Source organism: Miscanthus floridulus, chromosome 2 (genome assembly GCF_019320115.1).
Source record: "Miscanthus floridulus cultivar M001 chromosome 2, ASM1932011v1, whole genome shotgun sequence".
NCBI lineage: Eukaryota > Viridiplantae > Streptophyta > Magnoliopsida > Poales > Poaceae > Miscanthus > Miscanthus floridulus.
The window spans coordinates 171,563,135-171,582,206 of NC_089581.1; the positions used below are offsets into that span (position 1 = coordinate 171,563,135).

At 52.4% G+C, this 19,072-nt stretch overlaps 1 pseudogene; it reads right to left on the reverse strand.

Moving 5' to 3' along the window:
- Positions 1-11,761: 11,761 nt before the first annotated feature.
- LOC136537450 (uncharacterized) overlaps positions 11,762-19,072 on the reverse strand; it is a 34,367-nt pseudogene continuing 27,056 nt past the window's right edge.

A 19,072-nucleotide genomic window follows, 5' to 3' on the forward strand; every position in this document is an offset into this window, starting at 1 on the left:
TTGCCACGCCACTCGATCCTAGCGACAATGCGAAGTTAGATCACTCGAGTGGCACTAGATGACCGATATGCAAACAAGTTTGCCCCTCTTGATAGTACGGCCATCTATCCTAAACCCGGTCATAAACTTCTCTACACACCTATGACCGGTGAAATGAAATGCCCTAGGTTATACCTTTGCCTTGTGCATTCCATTCCATCTCCTCCAATGTTGATGCAACACATGCACCAACACGATCAACAATGATATGATCCACTTCATATCATCACATGATCATATTGGTTCATCGATCTTGACTCTACTTGCTCTTCACCGTTGTCATCGTCCATCGGCGCCAAGTCTTGCTCAAGCTTCACCGCCACACGGTCCATCACTCCAAAGCCTTCGACTTGCCCTTCACGCTTGCAACTGGTCCATCAAGCCAAGTCTTGTCTTGATCTTCTCCACCTTGATCACATGACTCAATGTCATGTCTCATGTGCAATAAGCTCCTTCATCATCACATGTGTGAGCTTTGCAACATCTCCAAGCCATTTTCACCTCTATGGCATATGTTGCTCACACACATGTACCTGTGGACTAATCACCTGTGTATCTCACATAAACACAATTAGTCCACCTAAGTTGTCACTCAATTACCAAAACCAAACAAGGACCTTTCAGCGCTTCCCTGGCACGATGCCGTGGAAGGGTGCGATGTCGCCTCATAGCCTCGACCGGTCGATCTCCAAGAGCTCCAAGGTGTTGGCGTAGAGGATGTTGAGGCCGCTGCCTCCGTCCATCAACACCTTGGAGAGTCGGGTGTTGCCGATGATCGGGTCGATGACCAGTGGGTACTGCCCGGGATTTGGAATACGGTCGGGGTGGTCACCTCGATCGAAGGTGATCGCCTCTCGAGACCAGTCGAGGTACTAGGGGTGGCCACCTTGACCGAGAAGACTTCTTGGCGTTCCCTCTTGCGCTGCCGCGCCGTAAGGCATGCTGAGGGCCCACCGAAGATCATGAAAGCATTGCGTACCTCGGGGAACCCATCGTCCTTGTCTTCGTCCCGACCGCCGGTGCCTTTCTGCTTGGCGTCGTTGTCGGGGAGCCCGAGCCTGGCGTAGTAGCGCCACAGCATGGTGCAATCCTCGAGAGCGTGCCTGACCGGGCCCTGGTGGTAAGGGCAGGGTTTCTTAAGCATGTCGTCGAAGGGCCTAGGGCCTTTGGGGCCTCGGGGATTCTTGCGCTCTGTGGTCGCGACTAGATCAGCCTTCAGGACCTCCTGCCTCCCCAGGCGCTCCTTTTTCTTTTTCTTAGGTAGGTGGGAGGCTGAGGCCTCAGGGGCCTCTTCCCTCCGCTTACCCTTGGTATCGGCGTCAGGGAAGATGGCTCCGATAGCCTCTTCTCCTAAGGCGAAGCTGGTGGCGATGTCGAGGAGCGCGGCAGCAGAGCGCGGGACGTTGCGACCTAACTCTCAGACCAAGTCCCGACAAGTGGTGCCGGAGAGCGCGGGACGTTGCGGCAGTAGAGCTCGGTGCATTGTTTGGAGAAGCGCCGGATGAAGTCTCAGAGAGACTCATCTGGCTTCTGGCGACAGCTCTTAAGATCCCAGGAATTCCCAGGGCGCACGTACGTGCCCTGGAAGTTCCCGACGAAGATCCTAACCAAATCGCGCCAGTCGTGGATTTGCGAGGGAGGGAGATGCTTGAGCCAGGCTCGTGCCGAGTCTGACAAGAGCAAAGGGAGATTGCGGATGATGAGCAGGTCATTGTCCGCGCCACCTAGCTGGCAGGCCAGGCGGTAATCGGCGAGCCAGAGCTCCGGGTTGGTCTCGCCGCTGTACTTCGCGAGATTGGCCGGCTATCGGAACCGGGCAGGGAAAGGAGCAGCGCGGATGGCCCTGCTGAAGACCCGAGGGCCTGGCGGCTCAGGGGAAGGACTACGGTCCTCACCGCTGTCGTAGCGACCACCTCGGTGTGGGTGGTAGCCCCGAGCGGGCCCCTCGTTGTCATGGCGTCATCGCCTGCTGACCACCTCATGGTCTCCCTGCACCTCGCGTCGACTGTCGAGGCGGTCCAGAAGCACGGGGACCCTGTGGGCTATTGGCGCTCGGTCGGGGTCGGGACGAGCCGGGGCTTCCCTGTCCTGCCGAGGCGGTGCCGTGAGAAGGTTCGAGGCTCCCCCGCGCCGTCGGGAGGCAGAACTCTCGGCCTGCTGAACCGCAGCGGTCTCTAGGAGATCGCGGAGCTCGCCGCGGACCCGTCGCCCCTCCGTGGTAGAAAGCTCGAGCATTGCGCGGACCAGCATTGCCACAGCCGCAATGTTCTGGCTGGCGCGATTGAAGACTGGGGGTTGCTCGCTCCCTTCGTCGTCATGGATGCGGTGATACACATCGTGAGCTCTTCGTCGGGCTCCCCCACCTTCGCCGCGGCCTCGCTGTTCCTGTTTGAGAGAGTCTCGAAGCTGCTGCAGAAGGAGTTGGTCTTGCTCGACCATGGCCTGGAGCTCACGGAGTTGCTCTAGGTCTGGGCGCTGAGGTCGTGCAAGAGCGACGTTCTCATTTCGTGCGGTCGGCAGGGCATTGCGTGGGGGCGTGACGGCGCCCGCCCCTAGATGAAGTGGGGAGCGGCTACCTGCCCCCTCATCCTCTTTGCCTGCCCTCGGCATCCCGAGCCCGATGTGAAAACACTCGCGAGTGGGGTCGTAAGTGCCTTCGTCGTCGGAGTCGGAGTAACCGAAGCAGTAGTCGCTTGCGGCCAAGAACTGGCGCAAAGTCCTAGGGTCGTGGAGCCCGGAGAAATCCACTCTGGGCCATGCCTCGTCCTCATCCAAGGAGTCAGCGTGGGTGCTTAGGTCGAGACCGAAGCGCTGGCAGCGTTCTGAGGGACCCTCATGAGCAGCAGCGTATGCATAGGTGTAAGAAGTGGCGGCATTTTTCAACCCAAAGGGGTATGAGGATGATGTTGTTGCCAGATTCTGCTCCACCGGGGTCGGTTCTTCAGGGAGTGGTGGAGCGGAGCTTGACGACTGGGCATCATCGCGAGCCACCGGCGATTTTCCTTTGTCCAAACTCAGGCCAGACAGGTCCCCAGCCAGGGACCCCGTACCAACAGCTGGTCGTAGGATATCGGCGGGGAGTGGCGTGCCGCCCCGGGTTCGCGTAGCGTCGGGGTGGTCTTGCTCGTGTCGTGCCTGGCGAGCGCGGCGAGAGCGGCCGCCCGGGCGCCGCCTGCGCCTGGGCTGCCGATGCGTAACTTCATCGTCGGGCGGTGGGGCTCGAGGAGCGAGGAGTACCATGTCGTACTCATGCCCTAGAGACATGAACTCTAGGCTCCCGAACCAAACTACGGTGCCAAGACGTAATGGTCACACGGGGTCTGCCATCCGGAACCTGCTGGGATGACAAAACTGACACGCAGACGTCCCCTACCTGGCGCACCAACTATCGGTGTTTCGGACCGGGGGGTCCTCAACCGACTAGTGAATTTGTTCTGCGTGCTCCCGATTCCGAATGGTGATGCAAAGAGACACAAGGTTTATACTGGTTCAGGCAATCGGCGCCCTACGTCCAGTCTGAGGGATAGAACTTGTATTCCTTGCACCGAAGTGCTCGCAATAGGGGGTTACAAGCTAAGGGAGAGAGGGAACTCGTCCCAGGTCTCGGCAGGGTGTCGTGGGGCCGTCTGAGACGTTGCTCTCAAGCGGCTGGAAGGTGTGCATGTGTGTGTTCTCCGGGCGTCCGCCCTAAGTGGCCCAAGTCCTCTCCTTTTATAGTTGAAGGGGGGACAAGGGCAGTACATGTATTACTATGCAGCGTCGTGCCGCCAGGGACGGCATGTCCAAGCCCTGTGGCCTGTTCCTGTGGCGGCGTGGTCGTCGGGGTGGCCCATCCTTGGAGTACTGGGACGGCGTGGTCGTCCCATCAGATCCTGTGCATCGTGGGAGCCCCAGGAATGCCTCGGAGTGGACGTGGCGGTGACCATAAGCCGTTGGGGACGGACTATGCACGAGGCCGAAACTTGGTCGGGGCCGAGGCTGGTACTGCGGTGGGGGGTCTCGGCAGGCGCGGACCCCAATATTGCCGAGGCCCTGATGTACAGTGTTGAGGCCTTGGTGTACAGCACCGAGGCCTTGAGCGGGCGGCTGATCGTGGACACAGTGGTAGGACACAGTGGCCAGTAACCCCCGCCATATCCTGTCCCAGGCGCTGACGGCGGCTGATCGCGGTCACAGTGTTTGGACACAGTGGCCGGTAATCCCCGCCATATCCTGTCCCAGGCGCTGACGTCGGCTGATCGTGGTCACAGTGTTTGGACACAGTGGCCGGTAATCCCCGCCATGCCCTGTCCTGGCCGGTATGGTGCTGATGCGACTTCGGGTCACGTCGGTCTTTCTGTGACGTTGAGCCGCTGTCCGGCTGAGATCACGGGAGTGGTTGAAAGCATTAATGGGACGGACCGGCTGTCGGGAGGGTCGGCCGAGGCGGGGGGCGACGGACCGCGGGCGAGCTAGCCTCGAGCGACACGGAGAATGGGGCCTCGCGCGAGACGAGGATCAGGCTCCTTGCCGAGGCTTCGCGCGAGAGGCCTCACGCGATACAGAGAACGCGTCTCCTGCCGAGGCCTTCTGTGGAGAGCCTCGGGCGAGGCGGAGACGGCATTCCCTGCCGAGGCCTTCCCTGGGGAGCCTCGCCAGGATGTCGAGACCTCCTTCTCGGGGCTCGAGGCGAGGAGGAGGACCCAGTGGGCCTAGTCGCAACGGGGAGGGGCCCACGACTTACCTTTTTGCTTTTATCATCGTTATTTTATAGATGGGACTGGGGCAACCCATTTGATGTTTTGCTTGGGGTACCCCATTCTAAGGTACCCGACACCTTTCCTCAACCACTTCTTCAGGTCTTTTCTGAAGCTTGGTAATCACTGACTTCTTCTCTTTCTCTTTTGGTCTAGGTGGTAGATTTACAAATTTGAGAGCAGATTGCTTCCTTTTGGATGTTGTCCCTAAACTTGGATGTTGCATAGTTGCACCAGATGACTGAGAGGCAGCATTAGCATTGTTTTGAACCTCCACCACTTGAACACCATCATCATCATCATCTAGGTTTAGCGCTCTCCTTCTTCTTCCCTGAACTAGTGCTGCTTCCATTTCAGCGGCAATTGCTGTTGTTGTCTTCTCACATTTGAGAGCATCTCCATATCCACCTACAAGATGCTCCTTCAATCTCTTGATTCCAGACTTTACTTGAGTTCCACAGAGGATACACTCAACCAAATCTCTGTTGCCAATTTCTGGCAAGAAGCCATACTTCCACCCAGGATCACCAGACCTGGCCTTCCTTTTTGGATCTGTCCTTGGATCATATTCACCAGTACATGAGCCTACACTTTGTGGACTTATGGTGTCTTGTGTTGCCATTTAGATGGACTCCTGTGAAACACGACAAGCAAAGTAATTATTAATTAACACTATGCACTAATGGACAACTGGACAGTGGACACAAATAGTTAATTAACACTGAACACTGGCCGGAAGAGGCTAAGCAATAAGCACTGAGCAATGAGCACTGAGCACTAAGCACCAAGCAAAGCAAATATAAACAAATCAGCATGCTGTTGTCCTGCTCGAGAGAAGACAGAAGATGCTAGAAAAATACAGAGCAGAAGCAGAGTACCTCGCTCGAGGGAAGACTGGAGGAGGCGGCTCGGGTCCTGCTCCTGCTCAAGGGAAGACTGGAGGCGGCGGCTCGGGTCCTGCCCCTGCTCGAGGGAAGACTGGAGGAGGCGGCTCGGGTCCTTCTCCTGCTCGATGTTCACCAGAGGAGGCGGTGGGGAAACAGCAGTCCGCCGGCGGCTGCTCCTCGCGCGGGTGGGGAAGAGGAAGGGAGAGGCGAAGCGGCTCGTGTCCTGCTTAATGGAGGACTAGAAGAGGCGACGGGGAAACAACAGCCCGTCGGCGGCTGCTCCTCGCGCGGATGGGGGACAGGGGAGGGGGAGGCGGAGCCTCGGCGACAGCAGCTTCTACCGGTGGCGCGGGCAAACGCGTTCGCGCGGGCGAGCAAGTAGGTCCGTCTTCCCTGCGAGCGCTCCTCTCTCTGCTCTCTGATTTCTCCTGCGCTCCTCTCTCCTCGCACGCCTAATCTCCCGCGCGCGCGATGCTTTCCCGCGCGCCTGCACTTTCCCTATCCTTTCTCCCGCGCCCGCGTTTTCCTACCGTGGCCATCCCCGTATGGTGCCCGCCTTGCTCGATTTCGACGAATCGGACGCCAAATCGACGACTTCCGGACGCCATGGTAGTAAGGCGGATGCCATACCAATATGAGGCGAGTCGTCCCGCCTGTAGCGCCTTGCCGATTAGGCGACGCCAAAGCGACGCCTTAAAAACATTGGATAAACAAAGTTTATTTTTGTTAAAAAATCGTTCCTTTTGCATGAAACGTTCACTTGGTTTAAGTGAAAATCCAAGAACGACTTGATATTCACTTTTGTTCAATTTCCGTGCTAAGTCAAAAAAAACATATATGACTTGTCAGTTCCAGGTGATGATACTATGCTCTATAACGTTGTTTTTTTTTATCTTTAATCAGAAGGTATAAGCAAACTTTTTAGTTTGGTTGAGAACCTTGTCAAATTGCTATAATTTCCATCATTTTTCTATAAAACATCGAGAACATATCCGAGAGTCTTTCTAAAATTTACTCTTTAAATTATGATAGTCACTTGAGTATATACCGTTTTCTATATCTTGGTACTCTATAATAGCTTTTTTCTGTCTTGTGCGCACTATAGAGAGCAAGGATCACTCTCCATCTTTGACATAGCGAGAAATCCAGAATAAAAGAATGTCTATATTTGAAGATCCATTTAAGCTCTTGTTTGGATATCGTCAGATTCGCCTCAATCCACATGTATTAGGATGGATTAGGGTGAAATTTAGTTCAAGTTCCCTTTCAATCCACCCAAAAACATGTGGATTGATACGAATCCGACTACATACAAACATGACCTACAGAGGCTGTTGGAGGGTATTTCTTTCACCAAAAATCTCTATTCTCTAAGCTAGGAAGGATATAAATAGTCTATTGAAGTTACTCTAACATGCTTGGATCCTATGAATTGAAACTAATATATAGAAATTACTTTCTATTTTATTATTAGATTACTTTTTAATTCCTCTAGGTTCATGAGAACCAAACTGGACCTGAAAACGCAAGCTATTGGATCAGCAAAGGTTATGTTGCATTTTATGCAAGTCTGAAGGAAAAAATAAACACCATGGGAACATGGTTATGCAGAGTACATCAAATATATCTTTGTACTCCAGCATCATGGAAGCGGCAACCGCTCACAGGGCATGGAAGAAGGGGTGAGTTCTGTGAATCCGCAGATGTCCTGCGAGTGCACAATCCAAGCAAACAGTAGCGAGCATGGTAGTACCAGCAAGCAGTGCAGCACCACATCCAGCCCACATGCGCCTGGGGTCGTACCCTCTTCTGCCGCCATAAAGACTCCATTTGCTCCAGCCACTGCTCGCCAAACTAATGCCAGGGCCGTGCGCTGCAACGACGGCTGACCCAGCCAGCAGCTGCTTGCAAGCAAAAGTTGCAATGCAGCGCGCCAGCGCCATGTGGGTTGAGGATGCAATGCAGTGATAAGCCCGGTTTGGGCTTCGCGACCTCCTTGGTTCGGGAAGGCTGCGGCTGCGAGCAGGTTGCCAGTTGCCACTTCCAGTTCCAGCCAGCCAGGAGGAAAGATGAAACAAGAATGCCACGGTCACTGAGCAGAGCATATCCGCGGACGGTGCCAGTGCCACGAAGGCGGCCGTCTCTTCTCTTCCGTGTAGTTGGAGAGTATATCACATGGATGAGCGTGATTTGCCGGCCTCAATAATGGGGAGACGGAAGCAAAACCCGTCGAAATCGTATGCGCCTAGCGAGGTGGAAAGCAAAGGCCGGTGAGTGGCAGACATGTCGCCCTCCATGGCTCCATGTATGCTCCCATGCTCTCGATGATTGACCCTCCCATCCCTACTGCGCTGCGATGGCCGATGGACTACGAGGAGTAACAGGCGAGGTGACCTGACAAGCGCTTATCCAGTTTGGCGCTGGATAGGATAGGGAGTGTGGGGGTATGGTCCCTAAGATATGGGTCGCACCATCGGAGGTGGTCCAGTCCACAAAATCAAGGCGTGTACAGTGCTGCTCAGCGTGCACTACAAGACATTGTATAGTACTCAATAGGATATTTACTTTGTAACCCTACCTCCTCCAGAGTATATAAGGAGAGGTAGGGGTCCCCTAGCGGATAGGCTACATCAAGCTACTTGGTCGTCCAGATCAATACAATACACCAAAGACACATGACGTAGGGTATTACGCCGATCAGACGGTCCGAATCTGTCTAAATCGCTGTCTCTGCACCTTGTGTCACCATCCGGTTCCTGATCACGCGCACCCCCACCGACAAATCTACCATCGCGGGATACCCCTCGGTGGACTGCCGAGCATATTCTGTCGACAGTTGGCGCGTCAGGTAGGGGTGTGCGCTTATCCATGGCGAGCCAGATGGACCTCAAATCAACAACGCGTTCTCGTCGTCAATCTCGTGGAGATCCATGCCGGTCCACGACGACGATTCATCGCTGCTACACTAGCCCCAGCGACAGCAGATTCGATCTCGAAACCACCTCCGAGGTCGTCTTCACCAACAACTCACCGACCGCTAGGTGTTCGCCGTCAACGCCAACCAGATAGCACCATACGCCGCTGACCAGACGCTCCGTCCAAAGCTAAGTCACGCTTTAATATTTTCCTAAATATTCTCCAATCTCCGTATATCGCCATAATGTTTCTTCGAACTGTTTTCTCTATGTTTGCTCTCCAAACGATTTTTCGAACCTTCAAACAGTCCTATTGATGCTCGGACGCCTCCAGAGACGGCCTTGTCTCCAGCTCCTCCCTACACGTGCACGAACGTCTGCCCTCTGCGTTATGGGTGGTCGGCAGCGGCTCCTTAGCGACGCCTATTCCTCCTACATGTGCACGGGCTCCACGCTCGACGTTATGGACTATGGGCTAGCTAGGGCTGAAGACTCAGCTACATACTAACTGTTCGGGCGGTTTATATTAAACATTAATATATTTTCACGCAACTGATCGCCGAACTGCATAAGTCGTTTCATCACCATTGCTGATTTTTCTTCGGAGTTTATTTATATGTGCATCATGTACTACCCGTTCTACATGTTTGTATTGCAGGATCATCGTCCAGGTGATCGGACCACCTGGTGCTCGGACTTCTCCACCGATCAACTAGTCGGACCGCTTGGTTCATGGACTCCGTTGCCGACCAGTTGATCGGACTGTTCGCCGGTCGTTTCTACTCAATGTTCACGTCGCCGCCGACCAGTTGACCAGACTGTTCGCCGCTCGTGCTTCATCGCCAGCTACGCCGGTTACTCCTCAGCGCTCGAATTCTTCGTGCTCGAGGACTAAGTGGGCACACTTCACCGCACGGACGTCGTCAGCTACGTTGGTGCTTGGACCTCGCCGCCTACGTCGAGTACTCCTCGGTGCTCGGACATCGCCGCCTACGCCGGGGACTCCTCGGTGCTCGGTCATCGCCAGCGACGCCAGGGACTCCTCGCTCCTCGGTGCTCGGACATCGCCGTCTACGTCGGGGACTCCTCGGTGCTCGGACGTCGCCGCCTACGTCGGGGACTCCTCGCTCCTCGGTGCTCGGTCATCGCCAGTGACGCTGGGGACTCCTCGCTCCTCGGTGCTCGAACATCGCCACCTACGCCGGGGACTCCTCGTTCCTCAGTGCTCGGACATCACCAGTGACGTCGAGGACTCCTCGGTGCTCGACTCCTCGGTGCTCGATCATCGCCAGCGATGCCGGGGACTCCTCGCTCCTCGGTGCTCTGTCATCGCCAGTGACGTCGGGGACTCCTCGCTCCTCGGTGCTCGCCGGGGACTCCTCGGTGCTCGGACATCGCCGCCTACGCCGGGGACTCCTCGCTCCTCGGTGCTCGGTCATCGCCAGCGACGCTAGGGACTCCTCGCTCCTCGGTGCTCGGACATCGCCGCCTACGTCGGGGACTCCTCGCTCCTCGGTGCTCAGACATCGCCACCTACGTCGGGGACTCCTCGCTCCTCGGTTCTCGGTCATCGCTAGCGACGCTGGGGACTCCTCGCTCCTCGGTGCTCGGTCATCGCCAGCGACGCCGGGGACTCCTCGCTCCTCGGTGCTCGGACCTGGTCGCCTACGCCGGGGACTCCTCACTCCTCAGTGCTCGGTCATCGCCAGCGACGCCGGGGACTCCTCGCTCCTCGATGCTCGGTCATCGCCAGTGACGCCGGGGACTCCTCGCTCCTCGGTGCTCGGACATCGCCGCATACGCCGGGGACTCCTCGCTCCTCGGTGCTCGGTCATCGCCAGCGACGCCGGGGACTTCTCGCTCCTCGGTGCTCGGACATCGCCGCCTACGCCGAGGACTCCTCGCTCCTCGGTGCTCGGTCATCGTCAGCGACGCCGGGGACTCCTCGCTCCTCGGTGCTCGAACATCGCTAGTGACGTCGGAGACTCCTCGCTCCTCGCTCCTCGGCGCTTGGTCATCGTCGCCTATGCCAGGACTCCTCTCTCCTCGCTCCTCGGTGCTTGGTCATCGCCGCCTACGCCGGGGACTCCTCGCTCCTCGTTTCTCGGTCATCGCCAGCTACGCCAGGAACTCCCTGGGTGGTCGGACATCGCCGGTTACGTCGGAGACTCCTCGGTGCTCGGATCTTGCTATGTCTCGTCGGTGTGCTATCAAGCTGCTCCATGCTTTTCGGATCAGGGTGCTGATCTTGGGCAGCACGTCTGGGGTCTTGATACGCGCATGTCAGATGATGTCGGCAAGCTTTCAGACTTCTTTGACCCTGCTACAAGATTCATTCTTCGTCTTCCAGCAGGCTCGGGGACTAAGTGGGCACACTTCACATTGCGGTGAATGTGCTTGTTCTCATCTCGAGGCTATGCCCGGGGACTGGCTGCCTACTCAACTGGTCTTCTACTTTCTGACCCTGGCACCACGTGACTGTGTCACCTACTGTCAGGCTTGGGGATTAGCTATGGGGGTATGGCCCCCAAGACATGGGCCACACCATCGGAGGTGGTCCAGCCCACAAGATCACGGCGTGCACCGCAAGACATTGTATAGTACCAAATAGGATACTTACCTTGTAACCCTATCTCCTCCAGGGTATATAAGGAGAGGTAGGGGTCCCCTAGTGGATAGGCTACATCAAGCTACTTGGTCGTCCAGATCAATACAATACACCAAAGACACAGGACGTAGGGTATTACGTCGATCAGACGGCCCGAACCTGTCTAAATCGCTGTCTCTGCGCCTTGTGTCACCATCCGGTTCCTGATCACGTGCACCCCCACCGACAAATCTACCATCGCGGGATACCCCTCGGTGGACTGCTGAGCATATTCTGTCGACAGGGAGAGTCCCACAGTTTAAGCTCATCGCCATGACTCCATGAGTCTTGTTACAGCAGATGCAAGGTTGCACAGAACATTTTGATCACGATGACGCTCCTGTCTCTCTCGTCTGCAGCTACAGTGCCAGCTGCTTCATCGACCTCCTGATCCTACCAGTCCTAACAAAACTAGAATTGCAAAGGAAAACTACGCAGATAAGGAGCGGAGGCAATCATGGCCGGTCTTCAGTCACCTCCATCCTCCATTGCAAGGAAGCAAAAGACCCATTTCCCTCTCGGCTGGTCACTGCATCATCACTTGCCCTTGGCGGCGGCGGCGGCGCGCACCGCGGCGAGCTCGGCGCGGCGGGCCCTGGCGCCGGCGCGGCCGCCGGCGGTGGCGGTCTCCACCTCCACGTGGCGGGGCATCTCCATGACGCGGCGATGGGAGTTGGAGTGCAGCAGCGGCGAGAAGGTGGGGCTCAGGATGGGGCGGTACTCCGGGAACAGGCGCCCGGACTTGAAGCACACGCCGCCACTGCGGCGTCTCCTCCGACACGCAGTGCGTGCACCGGCGCCGGCGGTAGGACCGGCGGGACGCTCCACGGCGCCTTCGCCCGCCGCCGCCGCGCGCAAACCCTTGGTCCTCGGCCCCACGCCCGGCGCCGGCGCCGCCTCCACCTCCGCTGACATGGTCTCCACCGAAGGGAACGCGTCCATATTCGAGAGACACTCCAGCTCCTCCTCTTCGTCCACCCCCTGCCCAACTCCTGCCGCCAGGTCCAACCCCTGCAAGAACCACCCCAAAAGGGACGAATGGGAGAAACGAGAACGGGTACTGCGTGGTCAAAGAAGGCATTCAAGCTGGCGTCCGCGCCGCTCGCGAGCTCGTCCGCCGACGCCGCCGGGCTCCTGTCACACCGCCATGGTCGCTGCCGCCGTCAAGGCAGAGGGATAAAGAAATGGAATTTTTTATTCGATTACTTGAACACTTCTATTCGGGATGATCCGGGTGGGCTTTTGTAAAAATGAGACTCAAAACATTGGTCGTTTGCAGATTTGATATTAGACTCACATTAGATACAGATGGACCCACTTATCATCCACCCGAGTGTTATCATAATTAAGGAGTCAATCTTTCGAGTGTCATTTTTGTAATTTTTTCGCTTTCCAACCCTTTTTGGGAGGTTTTGTTTCTACCACAGTGGTTTCACAAGTTAAGCAAGCGAGATTTTTGTCTCGGGTTCTTGAGATGATGCTACAAATCCATAGGTTTTAACGAGGGTAATAACCCCATGGCGTTCACGTGGCCGTGGGGCTGCTGGAGCGGCTGCCTCTCAAGTCTTGGGGCCGGCACTGTGGCTGGCTGCTGGCTGGGGATGATTTGGATTTGTTGGACCGCTTAGAAGAGCCTGGTTAGCCACAGGATCCTCCATTAGGGTTTGCTTCAGGGTTAAGCACAAGCAGTGGAGAAGAACAGAAACGGAAGGTAGGAAGATGATCCTGCTGGCTCCATCCAGTCCGCGGCGGCGCATGCATTTCGTGACATGAGGTCCAAGCTTTTTCACACGGATACAACCGCCCCCGTATTTTGAGATGAACTGTATCCAGTATCCTGTTTTCGATGGGCTGTTCCATGGTATTGTATTAATGTAAAGATAGAAAGCTGTTTCATGGTATTGTATTAATGTATAAGATAGAAGCTGTTTCACCTGTCGTGATTCATTTTTGTTTCTAAAAAATGTCCAGATGCATTTCTCCCGGCAGAGTACCACGGAGTAGGTGAATTGTGAAAATTTTGTACCGGATATCCTCCCGCGCTGGCACTTCTTTGATGTGAATTAAAAAATTATTAGAATGGCCCGGTTTAGGAATCTCAACATGTCATGCCCCTTTTGAAAATAGGATTTTTCACAGGAAGTGTATAAGAATTTCACAGTAATCAATTTATTTTTCACAGAAACAACAGGAGCACGAAAAAAATCCCACGTTCCAGAGGCAACTACTTATGGGAAAGGGCAAATATACCTATTAGTCTGGTAAGGATTTAGGGTATAGAGTTTAATCAAACAGATTATTAAGACAGAAGATATATTGTCACGGGTTCGTAACCACGACGATGATTAGTAGCTCGGTCGATGGATCGATGTGTGGAACTTTGACGGTGGATTTATCCTGGTTTGAACGTTTAAACCCTATGTCTAACAACTAGTTCTTCATGTTATCAATCGAGTTCTTACAATGGAGCATAGAGAGATGGTAGGAGAGCGTAGCTCGTGCTCTCTCCGTCCCACAAAAAAAAAATCATTCTCACATTCCTAGAAGTCAAACATTTTTTAACTTTGGTCCATTATATATAAAAGAATATTAATATTTATAATGTACAATTAGTATCGTTAGATAAATCGTGGAATATACTTTCATAATAAATTTATTTAGCGATACAAATGTTGCTAATATTTTCTATAAAGCTAGTCAAACTTAAGAAACTTTGACTGACACGCATCTCATACGTCATTCTTTTTGGGACGGGGAGAGTAGTGATCTAGGGTTTCTCGGATTTGTATGGGGTTTGATCTCATCTACAGGTGCCCTGCCCTGCCTTATATGCCAGAGGGTGAGAGGAGTACAAGGAATTTGGTTTTGGAAGCTCCCTTGGCATGGGAGCGCTAGGGTTTCATGGCCTAGGCCTCGTCAGGCTGGTGCTAAAAAAGCACTGTAGCTGGCTGAAATTTACTGTAGCCAGCTGATTCCTCTCACATATTTCTCCAGATTCATCCAAACGAACGGGCCCCTAATCTTCATATCGTCGGTGGCATCAGGCATCGTCCTCTTCTGGTGGACTAGACGTAAGATCAATTAACACAAAAGTGAGGTATTTTTTTGGGGGCAAAAACGAAGAGGAGGTAAGGATAACCAATACGCTCAACTAAAAAATTAGTGGTGTTAACTAAGAAACACGAAGAGGAGGTAAGGATAACCAATACGCTCAACTAAAAAATTAGTGGTGTTAACTAAGAAACACCTGGGGTTACCCTCAGCGATAAACATTTGGAGATACATGCTTTTGATGAGATAGTTGAGAAAAATAAGGAAAAGACTACAACCATGGAAAGGCAAACACTTCATGTTTTGAAAGTTGAAAGGCAAACACTTGACCTTGGGGAACACTTGTCTTGACTAATACCTCACTGAGTAGTCTATCGGTATATGACATGTGCATGTCTCAATTGTATGAAGGAAATCATCAACATATGGATTTAGCCAAAGCTAAATTCTTCTGAAGAGAGGACAGAGAAATTCAAGTACCATATAGTGAAATGGGATAAGTTGTATTACCTAATGACACACTTTACTAAAATGGGTGTGGTGATTGTATAATGGAAAACCCAATGCTATATGTTGCAATCTCTTAGAGAAGATATATTTGTCTAATTATCTCTTTGCTAAAAGTATTGGGATGAGGGGGTCTAAAATTTTGGGAAGGAATCGGAAAGGTGAAACATTATTTCGAATGGAGAGCCACCTTCAAAGTAAATAGGGGTAATGAGACTTTGTTTGGGGAGGGCACGTAGATAGTTGATGTACCTCTTAAATAGTTGTCCCAAAAATTCTACAAATGTCGTAGTAGTTTCTTTGTAAGAGAATGGGGCCTTGACTTCAGGAGACCACTAGGCCCATAGAACTAGGAGTCAGAGGAATGTACACAACCGGGGGACATGCTTGATAATGTTCAACACTTCAGCTCAATCGAGATGAAGACAAGGTGATCCATTGTTATTTGATTCAAAAAAAAGGTGATCCATTGTTATTAAAAAATCTGGCACAGACAGCTAGATACGTGTATGTGATGCTAGCTTCCAGAGGAGTGGTAAATAGGAAAAAAATGTAAAAATCATGGAAGAAAAAAAATGCCACACATGATTAAGATTTCCTTGTGGCTTTGACAATAGATATGAATACGAACGGGGCAGTCAGGATAATCCCTCTTCTGTTTTCACTTTTACATTTGCTTACGCAAACAAAATCGGAATTGGGAAGATTGAGGACAAGAGAAAAATTGGGATTCATTGATATCGAAAAAAACCAATTCGAACAAAAACGTGTCCATAATAGTCAAGATTCGAAAGGGCGAAACGAGGATGCTGACCCATAGAACAAATAAACATGACTTTAAACATGTTGACATAACTGACTTGATATGGCAGCACTATCATAGCTAAGCAATTCTTGTTCATACCATAAGGTCCATAACATGAGAAGAGTGTAGAGTACAAGAGTGCAAGGCCATAATTCCACAAAACACAACAAGCCAAATTATTATCATATTATTTCTGTACCATTTTCAAATTTGCCAAAAAAAAATTCTAGATGAACATAAATATGAATTCGAGCAGGTTAGATATATAAATCAGAGCGGCGCAGTACGGTAACCGTTTTCATTCCTAAGTGCAATACAACGCTAAGTTACAAACACAGGTTTCTCTAATAAACAAGAAGCGTTGGAAAGGGGTGGGGTCAGAGCAGAAGTAAAAATTGTGGTCACGATGACTGTTCGGCAACGTGGCAAAACTATCCGTGTGGCCAGAGCGGGAAAAAAAAATCTGCAGTGACGATGGCTGCTCGGGAACGTGGCTGCGGAAAGCCGCGTAAACATTGGTCACAGTCATCGTGGGCTCTATGAACATGGAAACGACAGAACGTGGTCCGCGTCGAAACAGAACAGCCTACAACCGCCTACAGAGCAGACCATAAACAGCCCTGCCGGGTGGCCTTTTCGCGAGGCACGCACGGCAGGACGCTTGATGGTCCAAGAAGGCCGAACGGTGCCTGAGCGGCCCGCGCGCCATCGGAGATCTCCAGCGGGCAGCGGTGGCCCGTGGAGCCCATTCCTTGGTTCCGCGCGTGTTGGTTCCGTTTTGGTTTCTGGCGCCTGTGCCTCGCGTGCTTGATGGCTGGCTGGGTGGTCGCCTCGGCGGGTGTCCGTGTCTGGGTGCGGAGCGGATCGAGCGAATGGACTCGTGCGCCGAGCGCAGATGGCAGATCAGCTAGCGTGCACGTGTTCGCCGGCTGAGCGACGCCGGGGATGTGGTCTTTCTGGACGCGTTTCGGGTTTTGACGGCCATGTTAACTATCCAGCGGATTGAACACGAGCCGCAGGTCGAGAAGACGGCTAAGGCTCATTTTAAACGTTGAGGCCTGGTTTAGTTTGTAAAAATTTTTGGGAAATGGAACTGTAGTATTTTCGTTGTTATTTGGCAATTAATGTCCAATCATAGTCTAATTAGGCTTAAAAGATTCGTCTCGTGAATTTCGTCTAAACTGTGTAATTAGTTTTATTTTTTATTTATATTTAATGCTTCATGCATGCGTCCAAAGATTCGATGTGACGGAAAATCTTGAAAAATTTTGCAAAATGAAGTGCAACTAAACGGCACCCGAATAAATCTTACCTAATTAACTCTTTTGAGTTTTTGTCCTCACTTCGCGTAAAAGGAGATCGAGGCTTTTAACTTGCCTCAGCTCTCCTCCAACTTTCTGGCACTAAATTTCGTAGCTACACTGTTTTCCATGCTGCTACAGTATCCCCAAAGCTACAGTGTCATGAATTCGGTCTGGTCCAGCTGGCCTAATGGGCTAGCCCTTCAAAGAATTCGACGTCCTCGTCGAACGTAGAACCAAGCTATCTAGTAGGACAAATGTCTAGGACCGACTCTCTTGGCCACGTTCGTATTTTCAGCGTCCCGGTCCAAGTGTCATGCCCTCACAGGATCCATGCACAACTACTGTTCGCCTAAACGGCCGTTTAGCCCGTTTACACACCGTTTAAACGCTACACGGTGGTACACTGTTTCCGTTTAATCGGTTGTTTTGACCGTTTAAACGGCCGTTTTTCCCGTTTAAACACCCGTTTTGCCCGAATAATAGGCTAAACGGTAGGTGACCGACTGTTTAGCGTTTAGCGTTTAGGATAACACTGTGCACAACATATCCAGGCTTCCAGACCATATGCAACCGTAAGACCACGAGAATTGGCTCTGATTACTATTTGTAACTCTGCGACCCGGTGTAACACCTCTGGTGTTATGAGCTCATTAGCACCAAGATTTAGGTCTAAGAAAAATTTCTGAAATGATTTTTCTCAGATTTTAGAATTTAAAAACCAGTTTCTTGCGTCCACGGCAGAAATATGAAATTATATTTAAAAACGCCGTTGTCCTTGCCACACTGTCGTTCTAGACATTTGAGTACAGTGGTGCGGCTCCCTGAATAAATCCATCATCCAAATTATTAACGACGCGTCGTGTTGTCGGACCCCGTCGCCGTGTACGCGGGCTCGCTAGATATCGTTGATGGAGCAGTATCGTTGTCTGCCTTCGTTGTCTCGTCGAGTTATTGTCTTCGTCGCAACGCCATTGCTTGCCTTCGCTATTATTATATTATCAGCATCAGCAGCATGTCGAGCGGCGACTGCTGCGATTGACGTGTCATCCGCTATACAAAAATGCAGTGGCTCACATGAAATTTTCAGTGCGTACATGCAGCGCTTACTACTCATCAGGCTTAGCAGTATGACCATCCAACCTTTAGCTACTGCAATGCCCAGTCTCTGTCCAGGCACATAATCGAGTTGCGCCGCGTTACGAGGCTGGTGGTGAACCACACGACTCCTCGCGCTTGCTCTGTACTGTCCCTGTCCGCACTCGTCCTTGCCTACCTCAGTTCTCTGCCTCGGCGAGCAAAAACTCCAAGTCTGTCGGTGCGGGACCCACGGGATACCCCGCACGGAAGGGAGAACTAGTCTAACTAGGATTCTTCCCCTGTAATCTTAGTAGTAGTATTACTTTGTAATCCTACTAGGAACTCTCATTGTAAACCGACTAGGACTCTGGCCTCCTGACTATATAAAGGAGGGAAGGGCTCCTTGGATCGGGGCTTCAGAGAACAATTGTACAACACAACACTGGACAATCAATCCAACGCAAAGGTTGACGCCGAACTAGACATAGGGCTATTACTCGATCAAAGATCGAGGGTCCGAACCAGGATAAATCGACCGTCTCTTGCGTTTACCGTCGAGTTCTGCATACGCTGAAACCCGAACATACTGCCCCGGGTACCCCCGTGGTAGGCTATCGGTGGTGAAACATCGACAGCTGGCGCGCCAGGTAGGGGCTTTCGACAAATTTACATCCAAGAGCTCGATGGACCTCGACAACATGATCTTCTCAAAGGGATCAACCTTCATCTTTGGTTCGTGGATCTGCGAGGCAGGCGACGATGGCAAGCTCCAAAATCGTCTCCTCGAAGATTCAGATCATCATCAGGACTTTTTTATTTTAGCAACAACGACAGATCAGCTTGCCGGAAGATTCGCGCAGCTCGTGATGTCTAATCTGACTTAGATTTCGCGACTTCACGCATCCAATTCAAACTCAGGTTCTGCTTCTGAGACGGAGTACACTCAGAGTACTTTAAAGAAGTCAGGTCCTCTTCCGTTCATACTCCACAACATGGCAACGCCTTATCAGACACAGACCGAAGGATCCACCAATCCGGTGCTTAGAATGCCACTGAAAGGAGCCCAGGAAGGTCTTGTTTTAACTATAACATCTCAGGACTACA